Genomic DNA, 13,031 nt, shown 5'->3' with positions numbered 1-13,031 from the left:
AAAAAGATGTCAGATGTCAGATGGGCAGTGGACTTCATACATATAACTTGGGATGATATACTCAAAGTGATGGTAATAATGACGTAAGCAATTATTTCGCCCTCTAGGAGATGTACTCTGGCCGTCATTCATACAGGGTGGGGTCTGGATGTTTAAGGAGCACAGCAGTTAGAGATGTGAATAGACGTTAAGTAGCATTTCAAAGAGAAAATAGATCCTTGTATTCTGAAGTTTACCTTCCAAATAGGAGTGCCTTTTTTTTTTTTTTTAAGATTTTATTTATTTATTTGACAGACAGAGATCACAAGTAGGCAGAGAGGCAGGCAGAGAGAGAGGAGGAAGCAGGCTCCCCGCCGAGCAGAGAGCCCGATACCGGGCTCGATCCCAGGACCCTGGGATCATGATCTGAGCCGAAGGCAGAGGCTTTAACCCACTGAGCCACCCAGGCGCCCCAGGAGTGCTTTTTTTAATGCTCACTTCAAGGCTTGTTGAATTGTCTTGCTCCCATCGCCTCCACCTCTACTCCCTGCACAGGCTTAGCATCCCTCCTAGGGATGGCTGTGGGAGCTCGAACACTGTGGAAGACGCACCAGGCGCTTGCTGTCAGGGTGCTGCAATCTCCTGGAAAGAGATTAGAGGTGGTGATGACAGGGAGTAGAATACAATAAATGTGGAGATTCTTGATTTCATAATTGTAGTGTTTTTCTTTATTCAATTTTTCATTAAAAAGTGTGTGTTTAAATATTTAAACAGTGCAAAAGTATTTTTTAAAAAAAGCAAAAACAAAAACTCTCTTTTCGTCATCTACTTCTGCCAATCCCACTCACCAGATGTAATCGTTAACAGGTTGCTATGATTAAAATACTGCTTTGGGGATTATAAAATGGCATAAAAATAATAGATTGTTCAGTGCACTTACAAATTTATGCATCTTATATAACTTAATTTGGGAACATTTCTTAAGACTATAAAGACAGCTTTCTTTCAGTTTGGATACCATTCCAGTATATCCCAACAGCAGCCAGGGAATTAGCATAGCTTTGCAGAATTAGAAGGATTTTTTTTTTTTTAAGGGTTTTGTTTTTTTTTTTTTTTTTTTTTTTTTTTTGGTAATTGCTACATTCAGTGCGCTCAAACTCATGACCCCAAGATTAAGAGTCACATGCTCTCCTGACTGAGCCCCTCCAGGTGCCCTGAATTAGGAGTTTTTATTTGTTTCATTTATTTTTCAAAAAAAATTTATTACTCTATTTTTTTTTAAGATTATATTTATTTATTTGGCAGGAAGAGACACAGCGAGAGAGGGAACACAAGCCGGGGGAGTGGGAGAGGGAAAAGCAGGCTTCCCGCTGAGCAGGGATCCTGATGTGTGGGTTGATCCCAGGACTCTGGGATCGTGACCTGAGCCACCGAGGTGCCCCAAAAAAGATTTATTATTTTAGAGAGAGCGAGAACCAGAGAACAAGCAGGGGGAGGGGCAGAGAGAGAAAAGAGAATTATAAGAGTTTTTAAACATTGCGGTTAGAAGCAGTGATACTATGTTCTTTAGGTTTTTATCTCTAGTACGTGGCAGTCAGTGTCAGCATCATGGTTAACATGAATACTGTGGTCCCTCAAATGTCTGTGCAGATCTCAGTTGTCTGAAAAGTGGCTTTTGGGTACACCTAGGTGGCTTAGTCGGTTTAGTGTCCGACTCTTGATTTTGGCTCAGGTCATGATCACAAGGTTGTGAGAGATTGAGCCCCGTGTCGGGCTCTGTGCTAGGTGTAGAGCCTACTTAAGATTCTCTCTGTCCCTCTTCCTCTGCTTCTCCCCCCATAAGAAAAAAAAGAAAAAGAAAAAGAAAGGTGGCTTTGGTAGAGAATGTGAACATGTGTGATATATCAAGAAGGGGATATGAGTTGTAAAAACAATAACAAAAACAACAAATTTCAAAATCATTCCATCCAAACTGTTGTACTTTAAGTCGTCTCTCTGGTAGGTTCCATACCAACAATGCTGCTTTTGTGCAGAACATGTTGGAGCTCCTCTTTGAGAGTTGCTTTCTTTTAAATAGCCTCACTGGTGACAAATCATAATCAGCATAATCAGGAAGCAGCCCTAAATCTTCCAGAAATAAATCCGGTGAATAAGGCCGGTGATATTACTTCTGGTCACAAGCTAGGAACAGTCTTAAAATGTTCTGGAGGAAGGTTTTAGGAGTGATGGGTGAAGAGAAACATTGAATGGTCATTTATGTATGGATGGATTCTGAGGGCATGCTTGTTTTTAATAAACCTATGACAAGGCTGGGAGTTAGTCAGTGAAGTATGAGCTAAGAGGAACAGTTAAGAGATGACTGAGCCAGACTCAGCACAGAAGTACAGAAAATGTGATAGATGTAATGCAAATGTCCAGTTACCTTCTTATTTTAGAAGTATAAACTAGGGGCGCCTGGGTGGTTCAGTCAGTTAAGTGTCCGACTCTGTCTGGGCTTGGGTCCTGATCTCAGGGTTGTGGATTGAGCCTTGCACTGGGCTCCGTGTTCAGCAAGGAGATTATTGGAGATATTCTGCCTCTGCCCCTCCCTCTACTCATGCAGGCACGCGCGCTTGTGTGCGTGCTCTCTCTCTCTAAAATAATCTTTTCAAAAAATTGTTTTTAAAAGAAGTATAACCTAACATTGAACTTTTTGGGGTAGAGGTTCTGTCCATTTTTAAGGTCACAGATATGTTTGAAAACATGATGGAAGCTGTATACACTTACTCTAGAAATTACACATATAACATTTTACAAAAGTGATCCTTGAAAAAGAATCCTTTTCAGAAATTTATACTTAGTTTACTTCTTTTACTTTTATTGACTTCAGATATTTCTGTGAATGGGTCATTTTCTCCATCAAGGGATTAGGACTTCTTATGTTAATAATAATAATAATAATACTTAAAATATTAAAATATATTTAAAACTTTTTTAAGCATTTTGTTTATTTGACAGAGAACGAGAGGGAACACAAGCAGGGAGAGTGAGGGAGGGAGAAGCAGGCTTCCCCGCTGAGCAGGGAGCCTGATGCGGGGCTCGATCCCAGGATTCTGGGATAACGACCTGAGCCCAGGGCAGACACTTAACAACTGAGCCACCCGTGTGCCCCTAAAACATTATTTAGATAAAGATAACAGGAAAAGCTGAGTATTTTTAAATGAACAAAGGCCAAGTATTGTGCTATTTATTTTTAAGAAAACCTTACAGTAAGATGTTTGTCCTTCATAGTGGTTTTTCATGCTTCAAAATAGTATAGATCAGTTGCTTTCAAACTTTTTTGTATACAGCCCACTGTAGAAGCATGTTTTACTTAATAATTCAGAGCATATAGATGTGTGATTTTGTAAGCAGCCAAATGAAAGTTTTACCAAATAGTCTCTATCTAATATCTTGATCCCTCTGTTATATTCTTTCTTTAAAAAAAAAATTCTGGTCTGCCAGTACATTAAATTTATTTCATCATGGGGCACTTGAGTGGCTCAGTGGGTTAAGCTCTGCCTTCGGCTCAGGTCATGATCTCAGGGTCCTGAGATCAAGCCCCACATCGGGCTCTCTGCTCAGCTGGGAGCCTGCTTCCCCCCTCTCTCTCTGCCTGCCTCTCTGCCTACTTGTGATTTCTGTCAAATAAATAAATACAATCTTTTTAAAAAATTTTATTTCATCATAATAGGTCCCAAACCAAGTGTTATTAGGCATTTTGGTAGACTCAGAAAAAGCATTTGTTAAAGCTCAGCACTTGTTCATGGATAAGAACAGCAAGAGGGTGCATGAGTGGCTCAGTTGATAAAGTATTCTGACTCTTGATTTTTGAATCAGGTCATGATCTCAGGATCATGAGATCAAGACCTACCTTGGGCTCTGCACTGGGCTGGAGCCTGCTTAAGATTCTCTCTCTCTTCCTCTCCCCTCCCTCCCCAGCTTGCGCACATACGTGTGTGTGTACATGTGCACACATGTGTTCTCTCCAAAACAACAACAATACTCTTGAGCTGATAAAAACCTGTGTCAAACATAATTAATGATAGGGTTTCAGAAGGATTTCCATTGAAAGGCAAAAACAAAACAGGAATACTGTGTGCTTACTTTTTTGTTTTTTGTTCAGCTACTATACTATAGTTACTAATTGTTGAAATAAGGGAAGGCAGTGTGATATGTACGAGGTAGAAAGGAAGCAAAAGAAAACTTATTTCATGATTGTCTGCATAAAAGTATTCAAGAAAATCTTTATTTTATTTTTTTTAAAAAAGATTTTATTTATTTATTTGACAGAGAGAGAGAGAGAGATCACAAGTAGGCAGAGAGGCAGGCAGAGAGAGAGAGTGGGGAGGCAGGCTCCTTGCTGAGCAGAGAGCCTGATGTGGGGCTCTATCCCAGGACCCTGAGACCATGACCTGAGATGAAGGCAGAGGCTTAACCCAGTGAGCCACCCAGGTACCCCCAAGAATATCTTTACATTAACCATTAAAAGTAAGATAATACGTCAAGGTTGCCAAAAGACAAGAAACACTAAAATTGCTTTCTTGTATTATTAGTAATCAATTAGAAGAATATTACAGGAAAAGTGATTTTACTTAGTATAAAAATATCTATAAGGTATTTAGAAATAAATCTAACAAGAGGTGCAAGAAATATATAGTGCATATGAAAGAATACTTTAGTAAATGGGAAAATAAACCATGTTCATGAATGGGTAAACTCAGTATCACACAGATGTGAGTTCACCACAAATTTATCTTAATCCAATGCAGTGCCAGTTGAAAGCCCTAGTTTTGTCTTGTTTTGTTTATCTGTTTGTTTGAGGAATCTGATAATCTGATTATAAAATTAGTAAGAAAGAGGGGTGCCTGGGTGACTCAGTTGGTTGAGCATCCAAAAACCAAAAAGGTTTCAGTTCGGATCATCATCTCAGGGTCGTGAGATTGAGCCCAATGTCAGGTTCCCCATTTAGTGGGGAATCTGAGATTCTTTCTCTCCCTCTCTCTCTGCCCCTTTTGCGGGTGCACATTCTCTCTCTCTAAAATAAATAAATCTTAAAAAAAAAATTAGAGTAAAGGGCCAAGAATAGCAAAGATGCTTTTGAAGAACAACAAAGAAAATACTAATTCTACCGGATACCAACACTTCTTATAAAGTTCTAGTTGTTACCGTAGGGGAATTGGTGCAAGAATACAGAAAGATAACAGATTATAGGCCCTAGAAATATAACTACACATATATGGAAATTTGACCCAAGACAGAGCTACATTACAAAAAGATGAAGGGAAATTACCTGTATAGAAATAAGTAAAATTAGGTGCTTGTCTCATACCATACAGAAAGATAAATTGCAGGTCAATTATAATTCTTTCTAATTATAGAAAGAAAACTTTACAACTTGTAGAGAAAAATACAGATTTTTTTTTCATCTTAAGAAAAGTGTTCTTAAAGGGGGAAGAAAAAAGGAGAGAGACAAATCAAAAAACAGACTTTTAAACTATAGAGAACAAACTGAAGCTGATGGTTATCAGGGGGGAGGTGGGTGGGGATAGGTGAAATAGGTGAAGGGGATTAAGTATACACTTATGAAGAACACTGACTAGTGTACAGAATTATCAAACCACTATACTGTACACCTGAAACTAATACCCTTTATCTTAACAGTGCTGGAATTAAAATTTTTTGAAGTGTTATTAAACACACAAAGCACAAATCATATCTTCTAGAGATAAAGATAAATTACTTGTTTAAAGATAAATTTGTCTTCATTAAAATTTTAAATTTCTGTTCAATAGACCTAAAAGCAAAAGATAATCCACATATCCAGTGAAGATATTTACAAAGCATATAACAGAAAAACTTCTGTAAGTAAATAAGTAAAAGATAAAAGGGCTCATTAGAGAAATAGCCATGGAATATGAATATGGAGTTAAAAGAAGAGGGTAGTCGAATAAACATTAAAAAGATGTTCAAATCATTAAAATGAGGGAAAAATAAAATAAAAAAATAAAAAATGAAATAACGAGGGGCGCCTGGGCTCTTGATCTCAGCTCAGGTCTTGACCTCGGGGTTGAGAGTTCAAGCCCTGAGTTGGGCTCCATGCTGGGCATGGAGCCTACTTAAAAAATTAAAATAAAAATAAATAATGTGATACCATTTCACATCTATCAGGTTGGCAACAATCAAAAGTCAGGCAAAACTGAGAATTGTGTTGGTTAGGATGTAGAAAAACAAACTCATATGCTGTTTTTGGGGAAATAAATTGGTTCATCCACATCATAAAGCAGTTTAGCAATATCTAATGAAGTGGTGCCCATGCCCTTTGACCCAAGGAACCCATTTCTTGACATATACCCTAGAGAGAAACAAGTTTAGTTGTTGTGCACAGGGGAACATACACAAGAATGGTCAAGAAGCATTTTTTTGAACTAGTAAAAAGTAGGAAATGACTTAAAATGACTGTCAACAGTTGAATACATTAATACATTTTTGTCTGTTCATACAGTGGAATATTCTAGAAAAGTTAAAATGAGTGAACTAGAGCTCATGTATCGAAACCAAGTAAAGAACAAAATATTTTGAGCAAAATTCAACTTGCAGATTGTGTTTTGTGGGATAGCTTTCTATAAAATCTGAAAACAGGCAGAACAGTACTGCATCTTGTTAATGTCCTTATGTTTATATAATATAGTATAAAATATGCATGTGAATGATTAAACACCAAATTCTTTTTAGTATCTCTGGGAGTGGGGAGAGAGAGACAGGAGGAGAGGGGAGGCAAGACTTTATCTCTGGGCGGAAATAATTTTGTGACAAAATACAGCAAAATGTGAAGAGTGATAAAATTGGGTAGTGAGTACATAGGTATAAATGGTGTAATGCTGGATGCTTAAATATTTATAAATATTTCACAATTTTAAGATTAAAAGAGAAATGAAATATTTCTTTTACCCGATTACCTAACGAAAAGGGGAAAATGAAAGGCTGAGAGGGTAGCACTTCTCAAGATGAGCGGGAGAAAGCCTACTTTTGTGTGTGAGGACTGTTTGTATGTTTACTACTTAAGCTTGTCTGTATTGAAAGAAATCTGCAGATTACCTGTCTTGTTCTACTAAGCATTTGGTTTTGTAAACCTTTGTCTAACCAAGTGGGACAAGCCCTTAAACTGTTGTCCTTTTTCTTGTGTCTTGGGTTCCCATGCTCAGTTCTCACATTCTCAAGATGACATCTGGCAAGTATTTTTCTGTTTGAAGTCAGTTAATCTGTTTGAAAGTTGTTTTCATAGCTACTGTGTGTTAAATCTGTCTCCACACATATGTCTTCATTGAATCCCTGTGTGACTTTCCTAGCCTCAGACTTCAGCCAAGAATCCCACTTCCAACTAGCATATTCCTAGGTGATTTTAAGTTTGGCTTCCAAAGTTGGGCAGTACTCAAGGTGAATATTTCCACTACCACTGGGCAGCTCAGAGACTCTGGGCAAGTTTCTTACCTTCTGTAAGCCTCAGTTTCCTCCCATATTGGGTTGACATGAGAATTAAATGAAGCTATACATGTGAAGTGGCTAGCAAAATGTCTGGGGACTGTAATAATTTTAAATAAATAATAGTAGTCTTCACAATAATTATATCATAGCTGTGAGAGAGGTCCAAAGTTTGAAAAGGACCTTGCCATGAAAGGTAAGTTGGTCAGCCAAGAGCGACTCCAGAGTAGGTTTGGTGAACTGACTTTTAGGCATTGTGTTCTTAGAGGAATGTTGTTCTCTTGGTGTCCACATGAGCTTTTTACTTCATGTATCGTTACCTGTGCCTTTAGTTTGAGTTCCATGGTTCCTGATAAATTGGATGCCATTTATGGATTTATTCATTCATTTTGCCTCTCCCTGGAATAAAAGCAGGAGCAATTGGATTTTTTAAAGTAGTTTAGAAAAGGAAAGGGAAAACCTTAGTTCTGTTTTTTTTTTTTTTTTAAAGATTTATCTATTTATTTATTTGACAGACAGAGATTACAAATAGGCAGAGAGGCAGGCAGAGAGAGAGGGAGAAGCAGGCTCCCCGCTAAGCAGAGAGCCTGATGTGGGGCTCGATCCCAGGACCCTGGGATCATGACCTGAGCTGAAGGCAGAGGCTTAACCCACTGAGCCACCCACGAGCCCCTAGTTCTCGTTTATTTTCAGTGATCTCTTTCTCTGAACATAACACCACACACACTGTGCGAACAACTGGATTTAGTCAGCTGGAAAGGAAATAAAAGAAGGAAATCAGGGAGTGGATGAGGGAAACAAAACAGGCCCTCCTTGTTGTACAGGTGGAGTGAAAGACAAAGTAGGAGGGCACATGGAAAAAGAGGGTGGGTAGCATTGTATTTTAGGGATAGGTGCTATTTTTCTTACTTAATTGTTATTTACTTGAGTACGCTTTGTAGTATGTGCCACAGGATTATAAGAATTTGAGTAGATGGGACACCTGGGTGGCTCAGTTGGTTAAGCGGCTGCTTTCGGCTCAGGTCATGATCCCAGGGTCCTGGGATCGAGTCCCACATCGGGCTCCTTGCTCAGCAGGGAGCCTGCTTCTCCCTCTGCCTCTGCCTGCCACTCTATCTGCCTGTGCTCACTCTCGCTCTCTCTCTCTCTCTCTCTGACGAATAAATAGGTAAAATCTATAAAAAAAAAAAAAAAGAATTTGAGTAGAGTGTTATAAGTTAGCCCAGATGATGTCTGTCTCCCTTAGTTGACAAGTAATTCTTCTCTAACCCCCCTACATGTAAAGTACGTTAGAATATGTGAAGAAATGTAGCCAATATCTTTGCACTCAAGGTGCTTATAGTTGAGTTGGAAACTTATGGCAAATCCAGGATTTCACTGGAGAATAATGTCGGGTTTGATTTTCCAGGATCATTATCTCTTTTTTCTCTTCCTCTGCACTAAATTTTATTGAGCACTGTGCAAAGTATTTTAAATGGATTATTTAACTTAATTCTTAAAATATCCTTTGTAGATACGTGCTTATTATTTTCACTTTATAGATGAGTACACTAACACTTGAGAGGTCAGTAAATTGCTTGGTGTCACTCAGCTTTTAAATGCTGGAGCTGTGATGTGAACCAGTGATTAAAAACCCAGCTTTTAATCACTGTTCTATTCTACCTGCTTAGTGTTCCCTGGAATTAAATTTTCCAGGACCTTAGAGGAAATGCAAACTGAATTCTTCTGAAGGGTAGGTAGGATTTTCTTAAGCAGAAGGAAGAGCCATTCAAGAGGAAAAAGAACTAATATTTATTGTATGAGTATTAAATGCCACACACTGGGTAGGCGTTCTGCCTAATATGATTTCACTTAACCTTCACCACCAATACTGAAATTTCCTCATGCCCTTTGACAGATGCTGAACTGAACTAAGAGAGGGCAAGCAGGGAGAGGGAGGTAGGGTGACAATTGAAGTTTGTGTAGGTTAGAAGTTTCCATACCAAGTCAGTCTTAACTCAAAGCCTATGTACTCTACCATAATGTTAGCTTGGCCCCCAAAACTGTGACAAGAAGAAGAAACTGTGACTGAGGAATGAACCCAATATCTTTTAGAGCATATGACTCAGAGTAATTTAGTTATAATAAAAGACACTTTTCCATAGGAAGAGGAACAGAGCAAGAAAATAGATTAGAATTGAAAAGTATGAAATATAAACCCCAAGGTAATTGACTTCTGATCTTGGGATGATGATAATGACACAGAATGGGACCCTGATAACAGTTAATTATTTACCATTTCTCTCATCTCTCCATCCCTTTCTCTTTTTTAAACGAAGACTTTAAAACCTACAATAATAGACAGATACTATAATAAACCCTATGTATGTATCACTCTGCCACTGGCCAGTCCTGGCTAATCCACATTCCCATTTACCCTCTTGTATTATTTTGAGGAGATCCTAAACATCATATCCTTTTACTCACAAATATTTCAATATATGTCTCTAAAAGATAATGACTCTTTTAACAATGACAAAAATAGCACTATCACTAATCTCCAATATCTAGTTTTCAAATTTCTAGTTGTCTCATAAAAATCTATAATTTTTAAAAGTTTATTTGGATTAGGGTCCACATAATGTTGAAATGTTAGTAATTGATAGGTCTTTAAATATCTTCTGGTTGGTAGGTATAGGTTCATCCTTCATCTCCCTCCTCTTACCCCCCTAGAATTTAGTTAATGAAGGATTAGGTTGGTTGCTGTATATAACTTTGCATAGCCCAGATTTTTCTACGTGCATCCCAACAATGTAGTTTAACATATTCCTCTGACCTCTGTCATAATTTCCACAAATTGGTAGTTGGGGTGTTTTTGGACAAGAGTTTATAGGTGGTGGTGTGTTCTTCCATCAGGGGCATATAAAGTCTAGTTGTCTATTTGTAGTGTCACAACCATTGATTCTCAGTGCTTCGCCTCCCTAATTCTAATTCGGTTATTTCTCCTCCTATTTGAATAATAGTTGTTATAGGAAAGGCACCCCGACAAATGCTTGATTCATTCCCTTCATTTACAGTTTTCAAAATAATGAGTTGGTTCCCTAGCATCTTTGGATGATGACTCATTTGTTTGGACATTACAAATATTTGATATGTTTCAGCCCAGTTAGTCATTTAATATTCCCTAAGTTTTTCCAGGATGTTTTTACTGTCTTGTTTTTTTCCTTGCTAGGATATGGGTCTTTGGAAAACTAGAAATTTACGGGAATCCAGAACTGGATTAATCAAGTGTACAGATGCTTTATTAGGGCACTTGTGAGGTTTTCACTTCTAGTCCTGTCTCATAATTTGCATCCTGTACTTGTATGTACTAACCCAGGGGCAGGAGAATTGCCCTTTTTAATTTTATAGGAAAATTCATATGTGTCTCAAAAGGCCCTAGTCTCTTCCAGGATTTTTAGAAGATTGTTATAGCAGGAAGAAAGAGCTTTTTTAGAAAAAAGGATTTATAATACATTCAATCCTTGAACAGTGTGGGAGTTGCACAGTCCTCTGTCTGAGCCAGCCAGGGGCCCCTCTTGTGTAACTTTTGACTTCCCAAAATCTTAACTACTAATAGCCTATGTGGACCAGAAGCCTTACCAATAACATAAACAATCAGTTAATATAGATTTTATATATTCTTTGTGTTGTATACTGTATTCTTAAAGTAAGCCAGAGAAAAGAGAATGTTGAAATCATAAGAGAAAGTACATTTATAGTATTTATTTAATTGTATTCATTTACACATGTACTGTATTTATTGAAAAAAAGTCTGCATAGGAGTGGACCTATGAAGTTCAAACTCATGTTGTTCAAGGTTCAAATGTAATTTCAAGTAACTAGCTATAGATAATACTAATTTTTAGAATCTTGGGTTATCAGAAAACATTTAAGATTTTCATGGTTATTACTATCAACTTGATCCTTCCTTGAACACCTTATCAGACACGGTTGAAGACAGCTTTATATTCTAAAACAGATATCTAAAACTTCAAACTCAGTCTTTCCTACAATGTAAGGAATATATTCCTGGCTCCAGAATTTTCTAGGAAAATAAATTCAGTTTTTGTATCTATTAGTACTGAGTTTGTAAGTTTTTCTCTTTTTAATAGTGTTTAAAGTAGTCGTAGCAGTGAAAGTAGAAGATCGTATTTACTGAGCTTTATAGTTTACAAAACCTTTTTCATCTCCATTTTCACTTTTCATCATCTTCATGACAATCCAGGTTAATATTTAATAGTTATTGTCTGACAGAGGCTATTCATTCAATCCTTGCAATCCCGTGAGTTTGGTTCTCTTATTATTCTTAGTTACAAATAAGGAAACTGGGGTCTAGTGAGGTTAAGAGACTTGCCTGTGTCTCGTGGCTGGGAGACAGAGGAGTCAGGGATTGAGCCCCAGCTCTTAACAACTGGGCATGTATCCATATTGCCCCTATTTTGCAGATCAAATAAATGACCCCTTGGAGATATTGAGAGACTTTTCCAAGGTTGCTTAATTGATACATGATGGAGTCAGGACAAGAAACCCTGAGTCTCCCATCTGCCAAGCCAGTGCTCTCTTCAGCCCAGAGTGGAAGTGTCCCAGTCAGCAACCCTGATGTCCTCAGTCCACTGCTGGAGCTCCCTGGAATGGTAACAGAGCCAGAAAGGTAGGAGTCAGGATTTTGGTAGCAGCATTTCCGTTTGATAGGAATGACCTCACTGAGTTAGCACCAAATTAGGACAGTATGTGTCTAGAGATTGAACTGCTTGGTATTTGGTATCCCAGCCATATTCACATTGTTCTCCACGAATGGATTCTTAGGTAGAGGAAAGTCATCTAGACCATTTCCTGAGCTTTCTTCTCTGCTTAAGTGCCATGGTTTCTGTGATATTCTCAGAAGCCAGGAGTCCCTCCTACAGTCCACAGCATAGTAGCAGTAGCTGCTGTTTATTGTGTGTTTATTTTGTTATACATCAAGTATTCTCTTGAATATGTTAACATTTTTACAGATTCGCTAGGTCATAAAAGAGATAAGTTCAAAAGCATTTGGCAGGTCATTCTCTACATAGTACTTAAAGATGCAGAGCGTTACAAATACAGTTTGAACATCTGATGTTTTTTTCTCCAGTTGCATTTTCCTCCCTGCTTCTGGGACACAACCACTATCTTAAGTTTGGTGACTGTCAGGTCTCATGTTTAAAAAAAAAAAAAAAATCGCTAGTCATGTATTTACCTCTAAACATTATGTTTAGAGGTAAACTAAACTAATATAGTCTTTAGTTTTACAAAAATGGTATTTTATTCTGAATAATCTCTGCCACTTGTATTTTTCATTCACTGTTATATTTGTAAGTTGGTGAATGTACCTCTGGTGAGTTTTTAAATTTTCATTGCTGCTATTTGACAAATTAATTGTGTCACTGTTTGTGTTTTCCTGTTAATGAAATAGTGCTGCTGTGAGCGGTCTCGTACATGTGTCCTTGTGCACAGAGTTCTTTAGGGAGTTACCGTGTCGTAGGGTATGTCCCTCCTCACATTCGGTACAT

The 13,031-nt window shown here is 37.9% G+C and overlaps 1 protein-coding gene across 3 annotated transcripts in view; it reads left to right on the top strand.

Moving 5' to 3' along the window:
* LOC111144834 (insulin degrading enzyme) overlaps window positions 1-13,031 on the top strand; it is a 109,463-nt gene that overhangs the window by 36,843 nt on the left and 59,589 nt on the right. The gene's annotated exons all lie outside the window — the stretch shown is intronic.

Source organism: Enhydra lutris, unplaced genomic scaffold, assembly GCF_002288905.1.
Source record: "Enhydra lutris kenyoni isolate GAN:26980312 unplaced genomic scaffold, ASM228890v2 scaffoldscaffold12, whole genome shotgun sequence".
NCBI lineage: Eukaryota > Metazoa > Chordata > Mammalia > Carnivora > Mustelidae > Enhydra > Enhydra lutris.
This window is presented reverse-complemented; position numbering and strand designations above follow the sequence as displayed.